This window comes from Micromys minutus (genome assembly GCF_963924665.1).
Source record: "Micromys minutus genome assembly, chromosome: 23".
NCBI classification, from domain to species: Eukaryota; Metazoa; Chordata; class Mammalia; order Rodentia; family Muridae; genus Micromys; species Micromys minutus.
In genome coordinates, this window is record NC_137958.1 from 15,501,737 (window position 1) to 15,526,765 (window position 25,029).

At 34.5% G+C, this 25,029-nt stretch overlaps 1 pseudogene across 1 annotated transcript; it reads left to right on the forward strand.

The window, feature by feature from the left end:
* Positions 1 to 3,910: 3,910 nt before the first annotated feature.
* Positions 3,911 to 5,092, forward strand: LOC308435451 (dnaJ homolog subfamily A member 1-like; annotated as a pseudogene). Its single transcript has one exon. The product of its transcript is annotated as a dnaJ homolog subfamily A member 1-like (transcript).
* The last annotated feature ends 19,937 nt before the right edge of the window (positions 5,093 to 25,029 follow it).

The following is a 25,029-nucleotide window of genomic DNA, read 5'->3' on the forward strand; positions in this document are numbered from 1 at the left end:
TGGCGTTTGCATAGCCCAAGGCAGACCCATGGGCTTTCTCTTTTTCTGCCACCTTAGAAGACAGATATAGAATCTTCAGATACCGTATTTGCCTGCATGCTGCCATATTCCTGGCATAAGGATGATAAGCTAAATGTGTGAAACTGAAAGCAAGCCTAAATCAAATGTTTTCTTTCTATACAATTTGCTTTTATCATGGTGATATTTCCTGGCAAATGAACAGGAACTAAGATAGGAAAACATGAATAAGTAGAAAGAGTTAAGTAATCTTTTTCTCTCTGTTTTAGGTTAGCCCTACTGAAGGAATCTTGAAATAGATAGATGGGTCATAAAGACTGTTCTCTCAGAGTGGTTTCAACTGTGTTCTTATGTTAAGCGAATAAACTAGAAGATATATTTATGATCTAGGTTTGACCATATGTTCATACTGCTTACATTTTCATTAAGACTGTAATTTGAATTAAGTTGTGAGTATGTGACAAGAATTTTTAAGTGGTCGGAGTTCAAAAATGAAATAAGAAATAGACCTTATTCCTTAAAAGTATTTCTTCTCAAAGCCATTTTCTTGTTTTGGCTCAGTACCATGTCTCATTTTGACATGCAGATGAATTAATTTTCTGTCTTTCTGTGTCTCTATTTCTCCATTTGTCTCTCTATGTGATTCTGTCTCCCTGTCTCCATCTCTTTCATCAATTATCCACATGATTTCAAGGATGGTTTTCTAAAACATCAATCCAAAATTATTAATTCTTTTGCAAAGCACAGAGGACAAAACTTTAGGTTCTTAGAGATGACAAAGAATTCTTAATATTTTGAATTTTCATGGCCATTCACCTTATTCTGAAGACATACCAAGCTGTTCATTATTATTTTTTATATCAATCTACCTCACCTTGTCATTTTCTGTCATTTATAGGGATGATGAATAGACCAAGGTATTATGAGCTTATGTTTGAATCTCTGGATGATTGAGCATGCAGATGATCACTTGATGGTGTGGGGCCTTGAATGTGCCATTCCATGCTTCATCTTTTGTTTGACAGCAATGCTGAGCTAATCACAGTTTTATGTTTGTCTTATCCTGCCTGTGCCGAGAATTTGGCTAAATGACTCTGTCAAGAATGTAGCAGAAATTAAATCATGGTTTGAAGGCAAGTAGGAAAAGCATTTAAGAAGATGATACAGTAATGAGGATGTACATAAGCAAATGTTCTGTCTCTGTAAGCTATAATCAAAGCAATAAAATTGAGTTCAAGGTAATGTATCTGAGAATTAAAATACAAAAAGTAAACAATGAGCATTCACATTATTTAAAAATAACAGACCATTACAAATGTATTAAATATAGCAATGCATGACTTTTTAGATTGTGTGATCTGATAGCTTATAAGAAGATCAGAGATCCAGGAGACAAAAATATATAAAAGAGTTCATATGATCCTTGTATAATATAAAATTCATAAATATAATATAAAATGTATTTACTACTGAGTAGCAAATGTAAGTAAATCTTTAAAGTCCTCCAAGATTCATGTGTTAAGGGCTCATATGTAGTGTGTTAATATATTAAAAATTAATAAAACTCTATACTGAAAGATCTTTAGCTTTATTTTTTTCAGAGTTCACTTGGGCAACAGAAGTGATATGATTATAATGTGATATGACATTTACAACAAAAGTAAATTTATTGTATTAACATATGCAGTAACTATATGAGTAGATCACTAATGGCCACTTGTACATAGGAAGTAAAAAGTAGCCAATATCTTGTCAGTCTTAGAAGCTTCAGCAGTACACTGTGATCCTGAAGTTCACTTAGCTCTCTGAAAGATTGGTAAATTTGAGGTGACATTAAAATTCAGAAGAAGCTGGCACTGAGTTTCTATGGGCAATGAAAGGGAGGGCAGAGAGTTGGCCCCAAGTATCCATGGGCAATGGGAGCAAGGACAGACAGTTGAAACTCCGTGTTATGGACAATGATAGCAATGGACAAAAGGTTCCATTGGGTGTCCAATGGTAGCAATATGGACATACTTGTTTGTGTATCCTATAGATTGTTTAGATTCAAATGTTTCCTACTTTTCTAATTCCCTCCATCCAAGCTATAGTCTAATGGAGGCTATCACCAACATTCCTCTACAGTTACTTACTCTCTCACATGTCAGCCATCTTTGCAAATACCTACACAGAGCCATGGAGCATGAAAATACACTAGTATGAAGCATCCCTCAAATCAGTAAAAATGACAATTCATATTACATACAGCCTAGTAAGTAATTAAAGGGTTATGGCCCGTTCCCTTTACTTTTGTTTTTTACTTTCTCACTTGTCCCTCTCACGTTTTTCTGGTTCACTACTGGGGTTTTAACTTAGCTTTAGTTAAGGAATTAATTTCTCATGGATGAAAACTACCCAAATAGTGAAGCAAAATAGGCTTTATTTTGAGTGATTGATCATATAAATATAAATTTAAAATACTGTGACATCGACTTTTCCCATTTCAAAAACAAATAGGAAACTTGAAGGGAAAGCTGGTACACAACATTATTCTGTATAAATTGTATTTTATTAGTTAATAAGCTAGGTGCTATAGAGACCACAGGGAAAAATTTACATTATTCTCTTGCCACTGGCTTTGCTAATAGTTGGGAAAACCAGGCATTTCACACAAAAACTATAAATGCTTTCTTATAAATTTAAATACTGGGAATCAATAATGATGAAGGTCAATTAAAAGACTAATTTTTAAGATAGCTAGTAACATGGAGTCTTCATATTTAATATCATAATTATATGCAGCTTTAAATTCTAGAAAAAAAACCTAGTTTGCTGTTTCTAACTTGCTCTCATGTCTATTGTCATTCCCTATCTCTAGGACATCTATGCCATGCTCAAGCTAAGGATGATCCTGTGATCATATTTGAAAATTTCTAGGATGCATAGATTTGGAACCATGGTCTTTTGTGCAGGAAATAAATGCCTTGTGTGTGAGCAGGAACTGACAAAGTAGGAGATGTTTTGAAGGTAGAAAAACAGTTAAAGATGTGTACAATGGAATGGCCAATATAAGAAAATGTTTGATCCAAATATAGTTCACATGTGAAATGTCAAGGAGACTGTAGTGTTTTTTTTTTCAAGTAGTAATGGCGTAAAAGCACCTTGTGAGAGTTTATTTTTGAAGGACACAAAGTGTTTAGAAGTCTTGTTTCTGCATTATACAGTTATGGCATCTCAGTCCTTAAATAATGAACATTTCCAAGTGGAATAATAAGTTTTGGAAGATGACTCACTCTTCTATCTGTCTCTATTAGTAGAGTGTCATTGTTAGAACAGACAGCCTGACCTTGTTATTACAAGTTGGTTATGGTGCCAGCCACTTTGTAAATCATGAACTCAGGGCCATCAAAATGAAAGGTCTGTTTTCAGATTAGAGAATTATGTCCTGCCCTACTTTTTATGAAGATCTACTTCACATACTTTCCAAACCATAAAGTAATAATTCATCTAACAGCAGTAAGAAGCTAAATGAAAAGAGTTTTCAATTTAACATTTACACTAATTATTAATTAAATAATAAAATTATGCCATTTAATTTTATTTATATTTTAGTATGCAGTATTTATTATACTTAATAAATTATCCCATCTTATTAATTAAGTCAGTAGTTATCATATAAAGCAATTTTACTTTATGTTTATCGTAATATGCTCTCTGTGCAAAAAAAAAGTCCTTGTAATTATACACTTCTGCTCTAGGGTTCAAGTAGGAATAAATTTCTGTTTCAGGTACCCAGATTCAAGATACAGGTGAGGAACTTTCCAGAATGCTTGGTGGGTGATTGGGGTGGCTGAGCTGTGCCATGCTGTGCTCTTCTTTCTGCTCTCTGGTGCCTACTCACCAGCTATAAAAAATGGTGAAAGAAAGCACTTACTATAATATTCTGGGGGTCAACCCCAATTCTACCCATGAAGAATTGAAAAAGGCATATAGAAAAGTGCCTTGAATTACCACCCTGATAAGAATCCAAATTAAGGAGAAAAGTTTAAACAGATTTCTTAAGCTTATAAAGTTCTTGCTGATTCCAAAAAAGGGAATTATGTGATAAAGGAGGCAAGCAGGCCACTAAGGAGAGCAGAGCAGATGGTGGTTTTGACTCGCTCATGGATATCTTTGCCATGTTCTTTGGAGGAGGAGGAAGAATGCAAAGAGAAAGGAGAGGTAAAAATGTGCACCAGCTCTCAGTGACCTTAGAAGTGTTATATAATGGTGCAACAAGAAAACTGGCTCTGCAAAAGAATGTAATTTATGACTAATGTGAAGGCCGAGGTGGTAAGAAAGGAGCGGTAGAGTGCTGTCCCAACTGCCAGGGACAGGCATGCAGATAAGGATTCATCAGATTGGACCAGGAGTGGTTCAGCAAATTCAGTCATCGTGCAGGGGCTGCCAGGGTCATTGTGAACTTATCCGTCCTAAAGATAGGTGTAAAAGCTGTAATGAAAAAAAGATAGTTCAAGAGAAGAAAATTTTAGAAGTTTGTATTGATAAAGGCATGAAAGATGGTCAGAAGATAATATTCCATGGTGAAGGAGACCAAGAACCAGGACTGGAGCCAAGAGATACTGTCATCATGATAGAGCAGAAGGACCATTCTGTTTTTAACAAGGCAAGAAGACCTTTTCATGTGTATAGACGTACAGTGTGTTGAAGAATTGTGTGAATTCCAGAATCCAGTATCTACTCTGGACAGCCAAAATCATATCCTCTCATCCAGGTCAGATTGTCAGGCATGGGGATATAAAATGTGTGTTAAATGAAGGTATGACAATATACCACTGGCCATATGAAAAGGGATGTCTAATCATTGAGTTTAAGGTAAACTTTCCTGAAAAGGGCTTTTTCTCTCCTGATAAACTCTCTTTGCTGGAAAAACTCCTTACTGAAAGGAAGGAAGTAGAAGAAATTGATTAAATGGATCAGGTAGAACTGGTAGACTTTGATCCAAATCATAAAAGTTGGCATCACTATAATAAAGAAACATAATGAGGATGATGAATATCACCCCAGAAGTGGAGTTCAATATCAGACCTCATAATGGGTCAGTCACTTTGACATTCTCTCTGCAGTAGTGAATGTGGGAAGGACTGAATCATAATATGCCCACTACTTAGCTATTGGTTTTGTGTTAATATTCAACTACAGTAGTGTTTTAAAAGTTAAATGAAGAATAAACACAGATATAAAAGCTCTGACTTTGCCCTGTATGCATGATGACTTTAATGTTCAAGAAGAAAATGAATGCTTGTAAAAACTAGTTTAAGACGTTCTGTAGCATCTGTTAGGCCATAACTTGTGTAACTGATAGTAGCTGTGTACATTTGACTGACATGCTAGGTATGTGCTGAATTACCCTTCATTGTTAAGCTATGATTTAAAATTCTGTATTTTAACTGGTTAAAAAGAAGACAAGAGGGGAAGATAGTATGAAATACCTATAACTGGTCCTAAAAAATAATCCACCTAGGCATACTCAAGAACTGTTTGAATTAACATTTTTATTTCTGAAAAGTGTTTGTGCTAAATAAAAGTGAATTTTTCCTTCAGTTTGAGGAAAGAGTCATTGCTTGTAATATTTGGAAATGAAAACTAATAATATTCATTCTTTTACAAAATATGGCTTAACAAAGCTGTATTGTTCTCAGTGTTTGCTGTCATAATTATCTTTTCTTCAATCAAAGAGTTTTAAGTATGGATAAACAGATAAATAATCCTAAGTGTAAGAGATCATTAACTGTATGTATACAAATGAGTGTGTAATGAATTAGCATTTGCCAATATTTAAATATTCCCATCTGCTGAAGGAATAGAGACTTTTAGTCCTAGAGATACTACTGCGGTTCAAATGTAGCCTTCTAAAATTTAAGTGTTGGGAATGTATCCCTTAAAACACAGATTGAAGCAAGACCTAAGAAGCTAATTCAGATTAAATGGCCATGACAGTAAGGTTTGGGGTGATATTAGTAGCTTTAGAAGAGCAGAAAAGAATATTTTGATCTTTGTCCCTGCAGGATGTCTACTGCAGTGATATGATACAGCAAGAACCCTGGATCAGATACTTAGTAGATGTTGTGACATGTTTCTAGACTCCCTAACACGCAAGATTACCAGCTAAAAGCACTTCTTTATAAATTACCAAGTCTGTGATAGTGTGAGACAGCACTATAAAGTAAATTTCAATAAACACAAAGCTAAAGATTCTCTTCTGGGTCATCCTTATAAGTAGCAGAGGCCACCCACAGGAGCAGTTCCTGTCTAAACAGGAAGCAATGTGTGCTATTTCTAATTTATATATTTAAAGGAAACCATATTTTTCTTCTACTCCTCCTCCTTCTGTTCCTCCTCTTCTTCTTCTTTCTCTTCCTCTTCCTCTCCCCCTCCTTTCCCTCCACTCCCCTCCCCTCCCCCCACCTCAGCTCTTCCTCCTCTCCCCTCCTCTTCCCTCTCCCATCTGCCCCTTCCTTCTCCTCCTCGTCTTCTCCTCCTCCCCTCCTCCTGTTTCTTATTTTTCTTCCTTCTTGGCTGACAGTTTGAGCAAATACGAACATAATGGCAAATTGAGACAGCTCTCCGAGGGTAGTTATAGGAGTCTGTGTCAGCTGACTTAATGGAGTAGATTCTTTTAAAGGATTGGCCTCAAAAATCATCCCTTGCTGGATCATTGTTTAGTTACGGTTTTCCTTATATTTCCAATTTGAGAGGCATCACCCAAAATAATACAACATGAAGTATAAATAAATTTTAGGAAAATACACAAAACTTGATCTGGAGAAGGGATGATTAAGAGTCCAAAAGAGTTGAATGTTGTTAACATATTAATAGCAAATTAACTATCTATATAACTTCCTGTAATGATAAACATATATCTCTTTACTAATTTAGTAGCCATAGTCCTAAGCACATATCCAGCTATCGAATAATACGTAATATTTAAGGATGATTTTAAAGTTTCAGTAAATTAGTAATAATTAACACGTAAATTGATACACATTGTAAAGTGACTTCTGTAATTAAACGCAGAGCTATAATAATATATGTCCTCCTTTTTGGTAATAAACTTTATAAATTATCCTAGTAAACCATGGAAATGATGTTATTAATAAAAAAACCTGTGAAGTCTTAGCGACTGTGGGTATAGGAATACTAAGGTAGTAAGGCAGGAGAGGTTGAGTGAGTGGGGGAGCACCCTCATAGAATCAGGGGAAGGAGGCATGGGTTGGGGGTTTTTGGAGGGAAGACAGAGAAGAGGCCTAACATTTGAATTATAAATAAATATAATAACCAATAAAAATATAATTTTAAAACAAGTTTAGTTACTCTCTGCTCCAGGCACATATACTGCAGAGAATACCATTCTCTGGCATTAAGGAGAGGAGAGGACTTTGATCCAAAAGGCTCTTTCTCAGTGTAAGGGAATGCCAAGGTGCTGATGTGGGAGAGGTTGGGAGAGGGAGCGCCTTCATGGAGGCATTGGGAAAGGGCAGGGGGTTGGGATTGGTAGAAAGGGAATGACCCTGAAATGTAAATACAGAGAATAACCAATAAAGAGAGCGAGAGAGAGAAAAAATTATATTCAAAATAATTTTGCACATTATTTTTAAAAAAGCAAACTAAAAAAAAAAGATAAAAAGGAGCTATATAGCATGTACTTGCTGATAAGTGGATATTAGCACAAAAGCTCAGAACACCCACAATACAACCCACAGATCATTCTGCTTTTTAAACAACTCTTAGTTTCCTCTTAGTTTTTGATTTGGGTTATGGAGTTGTTCAATTTCATCTCAATTCAGCTTCGATTATCTTCATTATTGCTCTTTCTTTAATTCATTTTTCTGACATTTTATTCAGCCATATATTTGCATTTCTTTGGATATCACTTATGTCAATTGCTGGTCTTTTAAGTTCATTGAGCTTTACTTGTGTTTGTCCATTAAACTCTTTGATATAATTTATGAAGTGGCTTTTACATTCCATGCGCTGTGGATCATCTACATTATTCTCATTGAAGAACCTTGGTATAGTACCTCTGCATTTTGTTCTTTCCCTTTTCATTTATATATAAAATAAATCTTAAGTATGAAGACTTACTCACTGATAGAGTGTCTGATATAAGATTTTAAGCTGTCTCAGTTAACAAAAGTGTGTAAATTTCATTTTTATATAAATGTAAACTTTAAAAAATAGGTAAGAGAAAATGACTAAAATGTGAATATTTGGTAGCTAAAAGGTGTTAAGTATTTCTTTAGCTCACAAGACATTTCAATTTTGAACATTAAAATTATTATGTATTTGTGTGTGTGTTCATATGTATGTGTGCAAATGTGTGTGTGTATGTGTGTGTGTGTGTGTGGATACGTGTATCTCTGTGTGTGCACAGTCGGCTGACTCCAACAACTTTAGGTTACAGGACTACACCAACACAGACACAGTCTGGACACTGACTGAGCTTTTGTTCAGAGTGTCTGCTTTTAAATTTTATTTTTTAGTATCTTTCAGATACCAAGTGAGTGAACCTGCTTAACAAAAACATCTTTTATAAGTTTTCTTTAAAAGTATATGTTACATTTTAAAAGAGACCAAAGCATTCGATCCTTTTGATTATTTTTCTATGCAGTCTCAAATGGTTCTTGCTGTCTTATTGGAGATCCTTGTAGTTAAGAAAAAGAGGTTATGTGAAAAAATGAGAATGAAAAAAATTCTTAAGTTCTTTCAGTTCTGGGTATGGAAGAGAAAAGGTCCAAACTGAATCCAGACATTGACACTTGATCTCTTAAGTGGATTAGAGAAAACTGAGAATAAAAAAGCATAGCCACAGGTAAGAAAGTGGTTCTCATTCACAAGCATTTAAGAATTATGTGTTTTCAAAAAGTCTCTCTCTCTCTCTTTCTTTACCTCTATCTCTATCATCTATATCATCTCTCTCTAACTCTATCATCTATATGTCTCTCTATCATATATCATCTCTATCTCTATCTCTATCTCTATCTCTATCTCTAGCTCTCTGTCTCTGTCTTTATCTAATATACGTCTATATCTAATCTATATCTATATTAAATAAAATGAAATGAAAAGTAAATTTAAAATAGTTTCCAAAATCAATAATCTTCTGCATTTTGATATTTATGATTTTTTGTTTTATCTACTATGAAACTTGATGCTACATATATTAATTTTCCAGGATCATGTACAAAGATATTGAAAACAGATTTGTGCTCAGACAGCATGACCCAATGAGCTTAAGGCTCACCAGGCAACAGCAAGAGTTTTAAGTAGTGAGAAAAGATAGGGTAGATATAAAATGATAGAGGTTGTTATTAAACTAAAAGACTGGAATGCCTTAAGACCACGGTGATGTGAAGTCTTTCCAGATGAAATGAATCCTAAAATATAACAGAAATCAAGTAGGATCTGTGTCCAGAGGCTTAAAGTAGATAACTAGGTACATGCAATAAAAGTAATGATATGTGTGTGTGCTCTGAAAATAAAAGATTTTATTAACAAAAGGCCTGGAAGATGGGAAATACCTCAAATTCTGAGACTGTAACAATAATTTGGTAAGCCTTGTGGATCCTCCTGATTAAGTAGAAGAGGAATGATGCACTTTTCGAATGGGAAATTGATTGTAAGAAGCAAGCAGAAAGGTACACAGGAGGCAGAAAATTTGTCTAAGCCTGAGAGAGAACTCAAGAACCTCAGGAGCAAAATAGACCTGGGACTAGAAAACATAGGAAGTCTGAAAGTCAGTGACTGAAAGTGTTCATTGTTATTATTTGCATAAAGAATGGCTATTTTGTTTTTCATTTTACTTTTGTTTTCCAAGGAAAACAAATCAATTTTGTATTATAAAAACAGACAGGGCAGGAAGGAAAAGGAGATGACGGGGATGAAACAAAAGGGGTAAAAGGAAATACAGAGACCAGCCGAGGGAAGAGGAACAATGAGAGAGAGAAGGGAAGAAAAAATATGAGCAAAACTATAGTAAAAAAGAAATTTGGAAAAAGGAGAAAAAAATGAAAGAAACCAATTGAATTTTTAAAATTTGCCAACGTCCAGTCATTGTTACCTGGTAGAAAAAGTGACTAACTCTCTAAATTCATCTTCTTCCAAGAGTTGTAATATTTTTATAATTGTCTGATTTTTGCATTGATATTTAAAACAACTTAAAATGGTGTTTTGAACTCATAATATTCCTACCTTAGCCATCGGGGTGGATGTTGGAGTTTTGGTGTGTAACACCATGCCTAGAATATATATTGTTTTAGTGACTGTTTTTGCCTGTTATATTTTTTAATTAAACAACTTTATAAGACAGAGATAATTGCACAGATTTAAAAGCATTTTTGCATAAAAGTATATTAGGATATATTCATCAGTACTTGATCTTTTTTAAGGTTTGATTGTATGAATTGAAATCTTATTAGTTACAATAAGCATAAAGCACGTGTAAAACAAAAGGTAACATGAAAATAGTCAACATTTTCTTGGTGTGTAAAGATTAAACAAAATGATTTTTAAATACCAAGAATTTCAACAAGGCTAAATTCTTAGCTCTTAAATTATTAATGATTTAATATCTAGGTGTACCACACTCTGAGAGGGTGCTATACATATATTTTTTTCCTCAAAAGGACTGAGGCCTCCACTATCAAAAGGGGATTTTTAAAATCTATATTTGTATATATCATTTTAATTTATATTAGCTTAATATTTTTATTAAATGATGATACATTAAAGGTAACTTTTCTGAGGTCCTGTATTATATACAGATGTCCTTACTGCAACCTGCTTTGAATAGAGTTTATTAATTTTTCTTCATTTAAAACATTTTCACACAATATATAGATCTTGCTTCCCCTTCTACAAATCAACATGTCTTCCCCACTCCCTCCCTATATAAAGTCAAACCTCATCCCCTTTCTCCAATGAACAAAAAACCCCCAAACAAATGTCAAGCCAAATAAACCATAATCAATAAAGAAAAAATTGTCAGGAAAAACAAAAGCCCACAAACAAATAAACAAACAAAGGAACACATAAGGCCTGGGTTACATTGACCAAATACTCCTGAGCATAGGCCCTGTGCCAGCATGTAGATTATATAACCAGTAGCACCTCACTGCAGAAAACTGATTTTCTTTTTTCTGACAGTATTAGTTACAAATGACTTTTTGGCTAGGGAAGGGGCAATGATATGACTTCCCTTTTCAGTGCTGTGATTTCATATGTATGACTTGAACTTGCTCAGGTTTTGTGCATGTAGTCAGTTTCTGTGAGTTCATGTGTTTGTCATCCTGTTGTTCCTGAAAGACATTGTGTACCTTGAGTCATCCCCCACTGGTTCTTAGAATCTTTTTACCCCATTTTCCTCATAGATCCCTGGGCCTTTAGAAGATGGGTTTGATAAAGTCATCAAATTTACTCCTGAGCACTCCAATGTTTCTCACTCTCCATGCATTTTCCATACACTGGGCTCTACTTCTCACTTACCATCTACTACAAAAAGAAAAGTGTTTATGAGGTTTAAATGGTGTTCTCATTTATAGCTATATTTATATGTCATTATTAATTATTTTATTGTTATTTTTACTTAGCATAAAATGATAATAGACTTAACAGTAGGCTAATAATCTACCTGGTTTCAGGTTATTGGCATGACAGGTATGGATTTTATGTCATGAACTGGACCTTAAATCGCATTAGAAAGTGGTTGGTTGCCCTTTATAACATTTTTGGAACTACTGTACCAGTATAACTTTCAGGCAAGATGGGTGATGATCCTAATAATACAGAAAGGTAATAAGGATGCACTAGGAAATGGCATTGCACTAAAAGTCTCTGCTAATGCTACTGTCTTAAGGAAGTATAAAAAAGCTCATAGTTTATTGAAGCTTCATGGGAAACTGAAGAGTAAACATTCAAAATCTAGAAAATAAAAAGAGTATACTTATGGATGGAAGATTGAAATACAGTATTAAATGACAATAAGTTTTAAGAAGCAGGAGTAAAAATATATAGTTAAATGAAAAGCTATAAAAACAAAAAATATGGTATTTTCAATACACACAAATGTAATAGAATAGACCTGCAGTCATATGCGTGTAATCCAAACTCTCAATATTATGAAGTAGAAGGAGAAGAGGACTAGGTAAACATGGGTTAGATAGTAAGACACTAGTCCTAGTCATCAAACACACACACACACACACACACACACACACAGAGAGAGAGAGAGAGAGAGAGAGAGAGAGAGAGAGAGAGAGAGAGAGAGAGAGAGAGAGAGAGAAGCAGAAAATATATAGGTAACTGAGAGTAGAAAGATACAATAGTATGAATAATGTTCTTTATCTGATTTGTGGATAGTTTTTGTTCAAGATAAAGTTGTTACTTTTCCATATTTTTCATCTGAGAATCATGCCTATGAAACACAAATATTATTGAAATATAGAAGTTAGGATTTTTTTAATTGAACAACTTTATTTTAAAAAACAAAGATAAATGTACAGATTTTAAGCATTTTAGCATAAAAGTATACAAATACGTTTTTGTCAGTAATTGGTTTTTTTAAAGGTTTGATAGTGTGCATTAAGATCTTACTAGTTACAATGAGCATAAAGTACATGTAAGACAAGATGTAACCTGAAATTAGTCAAAGTTTTCTTGGTGTGTAAATATTAAGCAAAATAGCAGGCAATGTCTGTTTCCATGAGAGGGAAATATAGCTCCCACTGTCTTTGCACTTCACTTACATGTACTTCGCATAGACATTTCGCTCGCTGACATTTCCAATCACTGGATTCTGATCTTTGTGGAAGTTCACATTCCTTCATTCTTATTTTGTCTGGTTCTGCCTGAAATGAACTGTCGGTAGTTAAATTGATGCCACTCGGGCTTCCCTCCACAAAGGCAGAAGCCATCTGTCTTCATTACATCAAATGGCCTCCTCTGCCCTGTCATCCGTCTTCTCCAAGTGGTCATCAGTTAACCATGACACAGATACACTGTAAGGTCGCTGATAATGTTTGTCATCAACTTGATTTATAATTTCAGATAAACGGAGTATACCTTGCAAACAAAGCTTGCCCTGAAATAAGTCAGAGCTGCTCTGAGCCTATGAAAATAGAGATCCATGCTTTGAGCCCTGTGCTGCACTGCCATGCATTTGGAATTGGCTATTCTCCTTCATTAACAACTTGGCTCACACCCACAAGCTCCCTGCATTCATTTACGAAAACACACCAGTTTTACTTTAAAATCCTGAACTGAGAAGCATCATTTTGCCTGAGGTAAACTTAATATTTAAACAGATCCAGCTTGCACAATATCCACATGCAACAGAGAGTTGCCTCTGAAATAGGTCTCATATTTACAAGGAGGTCTTGGTAAAAAACAGTTGCCATGCAAAATCAACATCAATAAGTGCAAAATGTCCACTCTGGGATTTAGGTGGCAAAAATAGTTGAACACTTTCTGGGGCCATAATCAAGGCTTAATTATGGTTCAAAATATAATGACTTCACATTGAAGAATTATAAAAAATATACCAGTCCTTACTACAAGGTGGCATCAAAATTTGATTTATCTAGTTCTACTTGAATAGCAAAAGAGTCTCACACTAATTTTAAAATGGTTTGTTTTACTGAATTTTGTTTGTCAGGATCCTGTGAGTGTGTGAAAAAAGCAATATTTTATGCAACTATAAATAGAAAACTAGATGATGACCTTTTATGTTAAATAATAAAATGGTACCATGATTAAGTTCTCCTACTTTCTGGTTCTCAATCCTTTCCTCTTCTTTCCTAAGGTAATCTCTGCCTCAACATTTGCATATGTCTTTGTTATACATATTTTATATTTTATGAACTAAATTTATATTCAAAAATGCAAATTTTTCTCCAAATGAGCTTAAATTTTAAATAGAAGTAGGATCCTGTAGCTAATTTGTATCTTAATGATTTTTTTAGATTGATTCATTTTGATGTAATTTTCTCTACATTAATTTTCACAATACACCATCTCTCCCTTGACAGTAAACTACATATTTCACTTTCTCATTGTTACAAGTATTTAGCAATTACTTGAATGTGAACCCATCCCATTCTTTTCTTAATTACATTTTTACCACATATATCCTCAATTCAGGATTATTTAGTGTACACATTACACAGTACATGACTTGACTAGATATAAAACATTGCTTAAGCACTTAACAGTTTTTAGTTTTTAAAGTTTTGTGTCTTTCTATATTTCATACTATTTTTTTCAAAATCTAACTATTTTTTGGTTTTAGTTACACAATTTGTAGCACCCCCCCTCTGGTGTAAGAGTGATTCAGTACAAAGGCAGAATTCTACAATGTATAAAATAAATAAACAATATGCCATTCACAATCTTTTCTTGACCTTCTGCTTCCTTCAGATTTTTTTTTAAGACCTCTGTCTGTAGTGACTCTAGTGTTCACTCAGGATGGTGTATATGGATGTGCCAGTTCCTGTAGAGGAAATTAGTTTTGTGAAATAAAATCAAGGGCATAGGACTAAATGTATCCCAAAGCAAATGTTTGCCAGATTGAAGAACTTCTTTCTGCAGTGAGAAAAAGAAACAATTTGGGAATGAAACAATTAGTAGAAAAGAAAAATCTCATACTTACACACAAATGAATGTTGTGGTTGTTCATGTATTCTAAAGTGTCATAGCTCCTAATAATTAATAATGAAAATTTTCTTATTCTATTTATCTATTTATTTACTTGTTTATTTGGCTTAGCAGTGGATATTTAAAATTAATGTGCCTTTTAAAATGTTCCAATATCAATTTAAAAAATAACTATATAATATCTAATTATGAATATTTTCAAGAGTTATTTCTACAACTTCAGTGTTTTGACAGTGATGACTACAGCTGAAAATTTATGTAATACTAGCATGTCTGGGGTTGGGTGGTGGTAATTTTTTTTACACTTTCTTTTTTTATATTTTGATTTTTTAATATTTTATATGTTTTATTCAATCTTTAGCATCAGACTCTGATAGGGTGGATAAGCTATAGGAAAGAGAAATCCAAGTAACAAATTATCCAAATCATATTCATGCCTTAATTATTTTTTCTTTTTTATTGGATATTTTATGTATTTACATGTTAAATGTCATCCCCTTTCCCAGTTTCTCCCTCTTCCATTCCCCCTTCAATCCTGTTTCTATGAGGATGCTTCCCCTCCTACCCACCCACTCTCATATCACCACTCTTGCATCCCCCTACACAGGGGAAACTAGCTTCACAGGACCAAGGCTTTCTCCTATTGATGTCAAATAATGCCTTCCTCTGCTACATTTGCTGCTGAAGCCTTAGATCCGGGCATGTGTACTCTTTGTTTGGTGGTTTAGTCCCTGGGAGCTCTAGGGGGTCTGGTTGCTTGATATTGTTGTTCTTCCTAACCCCTTAAGTTCCTTCAATTTGTTCTCTAACTCCTCCATTTGGGTACCCATGCTCAGTCTGATGGTTAGCTGCAAGCATCCTCATTTGTATCAGTTATCCCAGGCAGACCCTCATAGAAGACATTCATGTAAGGTTCTAAGTCCACCATAAAAGTTTTTTTTAGAGTCATTGCTGCACTCTCTATTGAACATTTAATGAAATGGCCATATTCCCTTTCAAGCTGACTGCATCATTTTGAATTCCCCACAATACATGAGGTTTGATATTCCACATTCTGACTAGCAATTGGTATTGTCAGGTTTATATGAACGGAGGTCATTTTAATAAACGTGAAGTAGATTTTCATTTCCCTAATTGCTATCAATATTGAGCACATTTTTATATCTTATTAGTCACTTATTTATCTTCTTGGATGATGCCCACACACACCCAGTATTGTGCTGCCTTTTAAACTGAATTCTGTTTTCTTATTGTCAAATTATTACTGATAAATTTTAGGGTTTACCTAAAATGTGGTTTAAGATTCTTAAATGTGTCAAAAATTAAGATTCACCTCATTGTAAAATAAACCATTTTAAACTTACTTTTTGACCTTTTATGTTTGATAATTAGGCTACTTACCTACCTGAGTGATACTATTTTGTTGTGTATATGCTGATAAAGTGTCAGCTACAAATTTAAATTTTTGCAGATATTTAGAAAATCACTTTAATTACTGTAGATAAATATGTTATTACAGACATCCCCAAACAGGGAATAATCATAATTTAAACAATTTTACCCTCCTCTTTGTGTTATGCACAAGAATGTCAATGAAAAAGAGTCTCGTTTTGACATAAAAAAAAGGAAGGATACAGCAGTAAGATGATGGCCAGAGGTCATACTTCAAACTATCACAGAGGCTCAGAGATAAGAGAAGGGAACTTCTATATGTCAATATTCAAGTTAAAACAACAACAACAACAGAAACAAATAAACACACACAAATAGACACATGCATGCACGCACACACACAAAACAGGTAAAGCAAACCTAAGAAGAGAAGCAGCAAAAGAAATCTACTTATATTTTAGCAAGAAGAAAATAAAGCAAACAAATCAAAAGAGAGATATACTGTCAGAAGCCATAGGAGAGCACTCTTGATTGAAAGCACTTTTTGAATGAAAATTTGATTGGCATACATGGGGCTTCTACTTGGAGGCAGATAGAAGTTGGAGAATAAATTTAATATGTTGAAACATGCCCTTGTTTGTGAAAAAAATTAGTAGATAATTAGGTGTCTTGCTCTCTCCTATGTTCTAGGTGTCTGTAAAGCATTCTTACTCAGCTGCCCCTGCTAGCAACTAGTAGGCATAAAGGTCTGAAACCACAGTCATCAAAGGTGAGGCCCCATGAACTGCAAAATAGAATGGGAGGAGGAAGAGCAGAGCCAAGAATTGGCCTTGTACTTAGTATTATGTGAGTTAAAGCCAATGGGAAAGTAACAACAAATTTAACTTACATAGCATGAGCATCTCAAACATTCACTCCTACCTTTCTGATACAGGCAAATAGGCTTTTAAATAACATGATGGCAAGAGAGAGATTGTCAGTAGTTGCCAAATAGTTGCCAGGCTCAGGGTCAAATGCTTTTTACATTTACTCTAAGACATGGCTTTGAAACAGAATGTTGAGAGCTCATTCAATTTAGCTGCTTGGCAAATTTTCATTGATGGTAAATGACAAAGGTGTGCTCAAACGGGATGTATTAGACTCCATGGCATTTGTTTGTAGTTATTTGCATCAACCTCAAATATCTGTTATTCAACTGTTAGCTCACTAATATATAAGGTGGGCTTACTCTAACAACATCACTTTATAAAGGATAAGGAAGGATAATGTATCTGACTGAAATACATCCATTCAGACACAAAAAACTTATTTTCTATACATTATTAACCCACATATGACATCTAGAGACATTGTTATTTCTGCCCACCATTCTATTCCAGACCTTGCTTTACTGGCTTTTCAGAAGTTGCCTGTATTTATATCATGTGCTGGTCTCTCGTACAGAAGTATGAAGAAAGCATGAAAAGGAATAGCAAAAGAGGGTAAGATAGACATGATTTTCCAATAAAAAATTTGTGCTGTCTTATCAAAAATTTTGTCAAATAATTTGTCAAATAACAATTCAGTGGATCACTTTTGATATTTATATGGATGTTTATTTCTTCATTTCTATTGAATAGTTACATTGTAAATGTTATCCCTTTTCCCATTTCCCCTCCAGTATCTCCCTATCCCATCCCTCATCCCCCTGCACCTGTGAGGGTGCTCCCACACTACCCACCCACTACTTCTTGCCTTCCCCTAAACTGAGGTATCAAACCTTCATAAGACTAAGGACCTCTCCACCCATCTCAATAAGTTCATCTTCTGTTACATATGTGACTGAAATAATGGGCTACTCTGTGTGTTCCTTATTTGGTGGTTTACTCCCTGGGAGCTCTGATTCATTGATGTTGTTGTTCTTCCTGTGGAATTACAAATCTCTTCAGTTCCTTCAGGCCTTTCTCTAAGTCTGCCATTGATAATCCTGTTCTCAGTCCAATGGTTGACTGCAAGTATCCTCCTCTGTATTTGTCAGGCTCTGGGAGAGCCTCTCAGGAGACAGACGTATCAGGTTCTGATCATCATGCACTTCTTGGCATCCACAATATTGTCTGGGTTTGGTGTCTGTATACGTGATGGTATATGGTATGGATCCCCAGGTGGAGCAGTCTCTGGAAAGCCTTTCTTCAGGCTCTGTTCCACACTTTGTCTCATTAATTACTTCTGTTGGTATTTTGTTCCCTGTTCTGAGAAGAACTGAAGCATCCACCCTTTGGTTTTCCTTCTTCTTGAGCTTCAATTGGTTTGTGTGTTGTATGTTGGGTATTCCAAACTTTTGGGCTAATATCCACTTATTTGGAATAACAAAAAACCCAGGATAGAGAAAACTTTTCTCAACAATATAAAACTTTTGGGGGAATCAAGAATGCTAACTGTACGTTGTATTACAGATCAATTGTGATAGAAACTGTATGGTATTTGTACAGAGACAGGAGTGTAGACCAATGGTATAGAATTGAAGACCCAAAAAATGAAACCACAAATCTATGGTCACTGGATCTTTGACAAAGGAGCTAACACCATCCAGTAGGAAAAGACAGTATTTTCAACTAATTGTTCTGGTCCAACTGGAGGTCAGCATGTAGAAGAATACAAATCTATACAAGTAGGTCAAGGTCATCCATATAAAACTAGATACACTGAAACCAATAGAAGAGAAAGTAGGAAAGAACCTTGAACATATGGGTTCAAAGGAAAATTACCTGAACAAAACACCAATGGCTTATGCTCTAAAATCAAGAATCAACAATTTGGACCTCATAAAATTCCAAAGATTTTGTAAGGTAAAGGACACTGTCTAGAGGAAAAACCAGCAACCAATAGATAGGGGAAAAGGTTTTTACCAATCCTACATCTGATGGAGGGCTAGTATCGAATATGTACAGAGAACTCAAGAAGTTAGACACCAGAGTACCAAATAACCATATTAATAATGGCGTACAGAGCTAAATAAAAAATCCTAAATTAATGAGTATCGAATGACTGAGAAGCACCTAAACAAATGTTCAATATCCTTAATCATCAGGGAAATGCAAATCTAAACAATCCCAAGATACCACCTCATACCAGTCAGAATGATTATGATCAAAATCTTAGGTGACAGCAGATTCTGGTGAGGTTGTGGAGGAAGTGGGACAGTCCTCCATTGTTGGTTCAATTGCAAGCTGGTAGAACCAGACTGGAGGTTACTCAGAAAACTAGACATACCTGAGGACATGCCTGCTTATATTCCAAAATAATGCTCCAACATATAACAAGGACACATGATCCACTATATTTGTAGCAGTCTTATTCATAAGAACCAGAAGCTAGAAAGAACCAGATGTTGTTCAAGGGAGAAACAGATACAGAATTTGTGTTACATTTACATTATGGAGTACTACTTAGCTATTAAATGCAGTGAAACACCTAGGCAAATGCATGGAACTATAAAATATCATCCTGAGTGAGGTAACCTAATTATAAATGAACATGGATATACATGGATATTTCAAAACATAAAAGTCTTAAATAATATCTCTCTTCTCATTTCTAGAATGTGCAACTCTATTCCTTCTTGTCCATGGATGACAACTTTCTTCTATCCATTCAGAGCGAGCATCATAGTATCTGTGTGTCTTTATGCATCTCTTGTCCATTCTCGTCTAAATTAAATTAAGTTTCCTGTAAGGAATCCATGATTACATAGAAGACTTATCTAGACAGTCCAGAATAGGCTTTTCATCTCAAAATGTTTTGCTTAAGGACACCATCAAAGCCCTGTTGATATTTTACTATAGTAACATTAATAGGTCTGTAGGGTCGATTGGTAGTTTACTGCCTCCTGATTTCTGATGCCTGTGTTCTGAGGCTACAAGATGTTGAAGTACAATGCTATTAATGCAATCACAGTGTATATATAAAAAAAGGGATAAAGAATTAGGAGAAGAGACTATCTTAGTTCTTGGAAAATCTCCAGGATTTTCTCTATTCTTTCAAATTGGATTAATGTCCTATAATAGCATCACATTGAAGCAAAACCCCTCATGTATAATTAAGGGCTCAGCAGCTTTCATCTCAAAAGCTCTTGAAGATGAAGAGTTAGGTCTTTTGTGTATTTCAGTCAAATGAGCACATTAAGACTCTCAATGATACTGATTTGAGAAATGTTTTTAAAAGTTACACTGAGCTCTTTACCTTAAGTGCAGAGTGGATGCCTATAAACATGTGGAAGAAAGACTGAACATTTTGAAGCTCAAAAGGCCACAGCATGAAGCAAGGTGGAAGTGTACACATCCATGTCCAAGTCTAGGATACTCTCCTTATTTAAAGATATCAATCATATACACTGTGTTTCATATATTATTTTCTAATTTTTTGACATAAAATTTGCATTTCAAAGTATAATGTTGTAAGATTTATTTATTCCAGACATGAAAATATTTCCCAGATTCAAATTGGAAATTGTAAGAAAGTTCAACTTGTGATGATGTTACAATTTACCTACTCATTCTACTGTGATGTTTGAGCACATATGCCAGGTTACTTAACCATGGGGGAATAAAATAACAAAATTGATTTAAAGTATTGAACACCAGCTATATACTCATTTCTATTCATTCTCTTCCTCTAACTCAAATCAAGTTGAAAAGATTCAGAATTAGGTTTACATCCCAGCCAGTAACTGGGAACATGGTGTGTTTTATTCTCCGAGTTCACTGCAGTTTTGCTTTTTTTCTTGGACCCCTGAAACCATTTCAACACTGCAGGAAGACTTTCTTTGTTCTGCAAAATATATGCTGTGGATACATTCATGAATACAATTTTCATTTTGATGTCATCAAACTAATTTCTCCTGGAGTATCTTACAGTATCCCGAACTAGTATGCTTTAAGAAAATTGTTTGCAAAATATCTTTCATGTGTAGGAAAGCTGAGTGTTGCTGAGTGTTGGGGAAAGCTTACATTTGCTATAATATTAATTGATTTGTAAACATTATGAGGTTCAGCTTGTAGGCAGTAACAGTAGCCTTTGATCAGGCATTGAAATGTGTTGTTCGAAGACAAAGACAATGTTGGTTACTCATATTTTGTACAGTTTAAGTGTGCTCTGCAGGCTGCATGTCCAAATGACACATAATCAGAGCACTAAAGTGTACATAATGATCAGATTCACACATCTGCTTCCAAAATGGTTTTAGCAATATAGACAATGACATTGTATCAACTTGTCTAGGGTCTGATAGATTCCCACTTTTGTGAACGTTAGAGCACAGCAGTGTGAATGGCATTATTAGGATCCACTGCAGCCAATGACCATTATATAAGCAACTTTTGAGGTAACTAATGAAGTATGGTAACAATATACCATCTTACTTGCAGAAAATTACAACAAATGGAACAAATTAGTCACTTATGCAATGGTAAAATCATGATACAATGTTTCCCTACCTAGAGAACATCAAAACTAATAACAGAAGCTACCATTCTGCCATCATTTATGTTGTGTGAAGTATAGTCAATAATATATGCTATGGTGATTTTAACCTTTTGTCAGATGTAAATAAAATGATTAGTTGTGAGATAACAAGTAAATGTTCGAACCATAAACTAAAGTATAAAGTGAAGCTATTCTGAGAAGGTAAGTTTAGGTAAATAACCACTGCATCTCCTGGACAATTGCAGGGTAGTCCATGGGCAATTACAAAAGTGGTTCAAGCAATGTGAAACAGTCTGATAGGAACGTTTTGTTAGGAAAGTAGAGTTCTATGTGGCCTGAATTTCTACTGGTCATCAGGAGAATAAAATAGATCATTTAGAAGTTTAAAATTATAAAGATCATTGCAGCCTGAAGGAACAGACCATGTGGACAGCCCAGATGACCTGAGGCAGTTGAAAAATGAATAACATTTGAATCTGCCAAAGGGAAGACTAAGGAGTGTTTATAAAAGAAAAAAAAAAGGCACACTTCCCTTTTCACAAAAGCTCATATCTTCCTTTATGGTACTTGAACATAATTGACAGAAGTGCTAAATGTTTTTGTTTCTTCAATATTATATATATATACATATATATATATATATATATATATATATATATATATATATATATATATATATATATATATATAAATACTTGCTATCAAGTAGAGGTTTTTACTCTGCTCATTACAGTGTCATGAGCTTACCTTACAGAGAACAATGAATCTGATTCTTCACTAATATATGCCCACCAATAGTGCCCACACTAACTTTTAATTGGCTTTTGAATACTATGTCAAATGGCCTCATCCTGTTTACCTTAGATACATTAGGTAATTGGAGAAGGGTGCACCAAGAGCCAGTTCTATCCAGAGTGCCCTTCAGCATCTGCTGCTTTTGCAATGGTCAGTATTTTCCTGATTTCTCATAAAACTGTCATTTAGTGTGCTGCAGGCAGAAAACTTAGAGCACAATTAATCTACTAGATTGAACTAATTTTTCATTGGTTGACAAAGACACGGGAATTATGTAAAGTTTAAAACTCACAGAAGACATTACTTCTACTGCAATTATTTGTGTATTAAATGTCTTAAAACATAAGACAGAGGAAGGTTAGAAGGAGCTGAGAGGTTTGTCCACATGACATTCCATTGTCTATAGGCTTCATATAGAGAGGTGATCATGAAACGACTTAAATTAGAAAATTATATTTTAATCTGAAGTGAATATACTCCTGCTAGTGAATTTCCTATTGTTTTGGGTAAATGCTAAGAACTAGGTAATATATAAACAGATTTGTAAAGCCTTGAGTTTAGATGCTAAAAGACAAAGCATTTGGTTAGTCTTGGTGGGGAAGCTTCTTCCTTTTAACCTCTAGTAAGGACCTAAAGAAAGATGGTATCACAGTAAAGCACTTGTGAGAGCAAGAGATCAGAAAATAGGTCATGTGAGCAGATAGAGAAAGGGGGGGGCAAATCTTGATCACATAACTATCTACCGTAATCTGCCTATCATATAACAACTTCAATGATTTTGTCCAAGGGACAACCCTCTATTGATGTTACATGAAGCTTCACCCTTAAAGGTTCAACCACCTATGTTCTGGCAATACTGGGAACCAAGCTTCCAATCCTTGCATTCAAATCCTTGAAATCTCTATTTTAAAAAAATGTTCTTGCTACATATTTTGTTCAATGCTGACTTGCAATGAATGCATAAAGACAGTGGTTCATTACCACTGGAAACATTCTAAGTTCTGGGAGATGACATATAATGTGTTCTCCCTCTATTTGATTTTAGAGTACTGATTTGATTTAATATTTCTGATACTTAAATATAGAGGAAGCCTGTCCACAGAAGCTCTTTCAGACCATTGTTTACTAATATAAATTCAGATTCAACTTTTATATACCCAGAAACCATGTGAAGATTCTATCTAATTTTTAGGTTTCACAAGTAATATATAATTACTCTGACTTATCTCTCATGGGTAAATTACAATTTTTAAGCAAACAAGTTATTTAAAATTTTTTCATGTTAAGAAAGTACAGGGGTAGACTACTTCAAAATACCAATGGGTTTGTGAGATCAATTTCTTCAGTAATTTTACACTGGTGGTAAAAAATTAATAGTAAATGAAAATACCAAGTACTTGTATTGGTGTAATTAAAATGGGAATAACATGTAATTTTCAGTACATGTCAATCTTTGATGATGACAGCAATTGCAGGTATTTATGCTGGTAATATTGGTGGTTAGTCTTCACTGTAAAATTGACTTAGAATCACCTAGGAGACACACTCTGATTATGTTTTTAAGGGTGGACATTTTAACTGAGGAGAAAAAACTCACCCTGAATGTAGGCATCATCTCCCCTTAGGGTGCAGTCTGAAACTGAGTGTAGAAAATGCCATGCAATGCCATCGTTCCTGTCTCTTCTCCATGTCCAAAGATTCCATGTGAGACACCATGTCTTCATTTCTCTGCTACCCTGCTTCCTTGCCGTCTTTTACAAATCAAGAATCTTTCTTTTCTGACAAAACTTCTTGGGTATTTCATCACAGGAATTTAAAAAAAGGTGAATACAGAATATTATTTCTATTATATCACTGAAACATTGACCTGAGTCCAAATAAGTAAATTTCCCATGTTCCACAGCTGGAAAGTCACACTGGAAAATCTTGGCTCTTGTTTGCAGGGCACTGAATAACAGTGCTGCATTTTGTCTCAAGTTGACATGGCATGCTTTATCATATTGATAATGTGTTTCTAACAATTTTAAAGTATGAAATGCAAAATATGTCACATTTTATGCTGAAATAAACACTGGTTGTATAAGAACCTGTAAGGTTTGGGATTACAAAAGCAGCAAAATCAGTTCCAGGGACATGACAAAAGGACAACTTAGCAGTAACTTTCTACTCTTTAATCTGTAAAAATGATTTTAGTAATACATTACAGAGATCATAAAGTCAAGATGTGAAAACGGGCTGACTTCCTGGAGGATTTATCATAAAGAAAAATTGAAGGTGAGAAGCTACATGATGAAATATAGTATTTTTGATTCATTGATGTTACTCTAAATTCAGGTATTACTTTTTCCATTAATTTTATCATAATTGAGAAATCCCAAAAGACTCAAAATTTACATAAGTCATTTAGAAATGCCTTAGATGATAGGTAGGAATACTCACATATATCCACAATATTATAAGAATAAATCACAAATATTTGCTGTTGAGGCATTGTTGATGGTCTGAAATTAGAATTAAGAAACAGATCTCAGATCTAATAATCTTGTTTCTCTACATGCCATACTTTCCCATGATACATAATTTTGATTCAACTGTCAAATAGACTGAATGTATAGTCACATTGGAGGCATACTTATGGGTGTGACTATGATAGTGTCCCCAAAGACACTAGCCAAT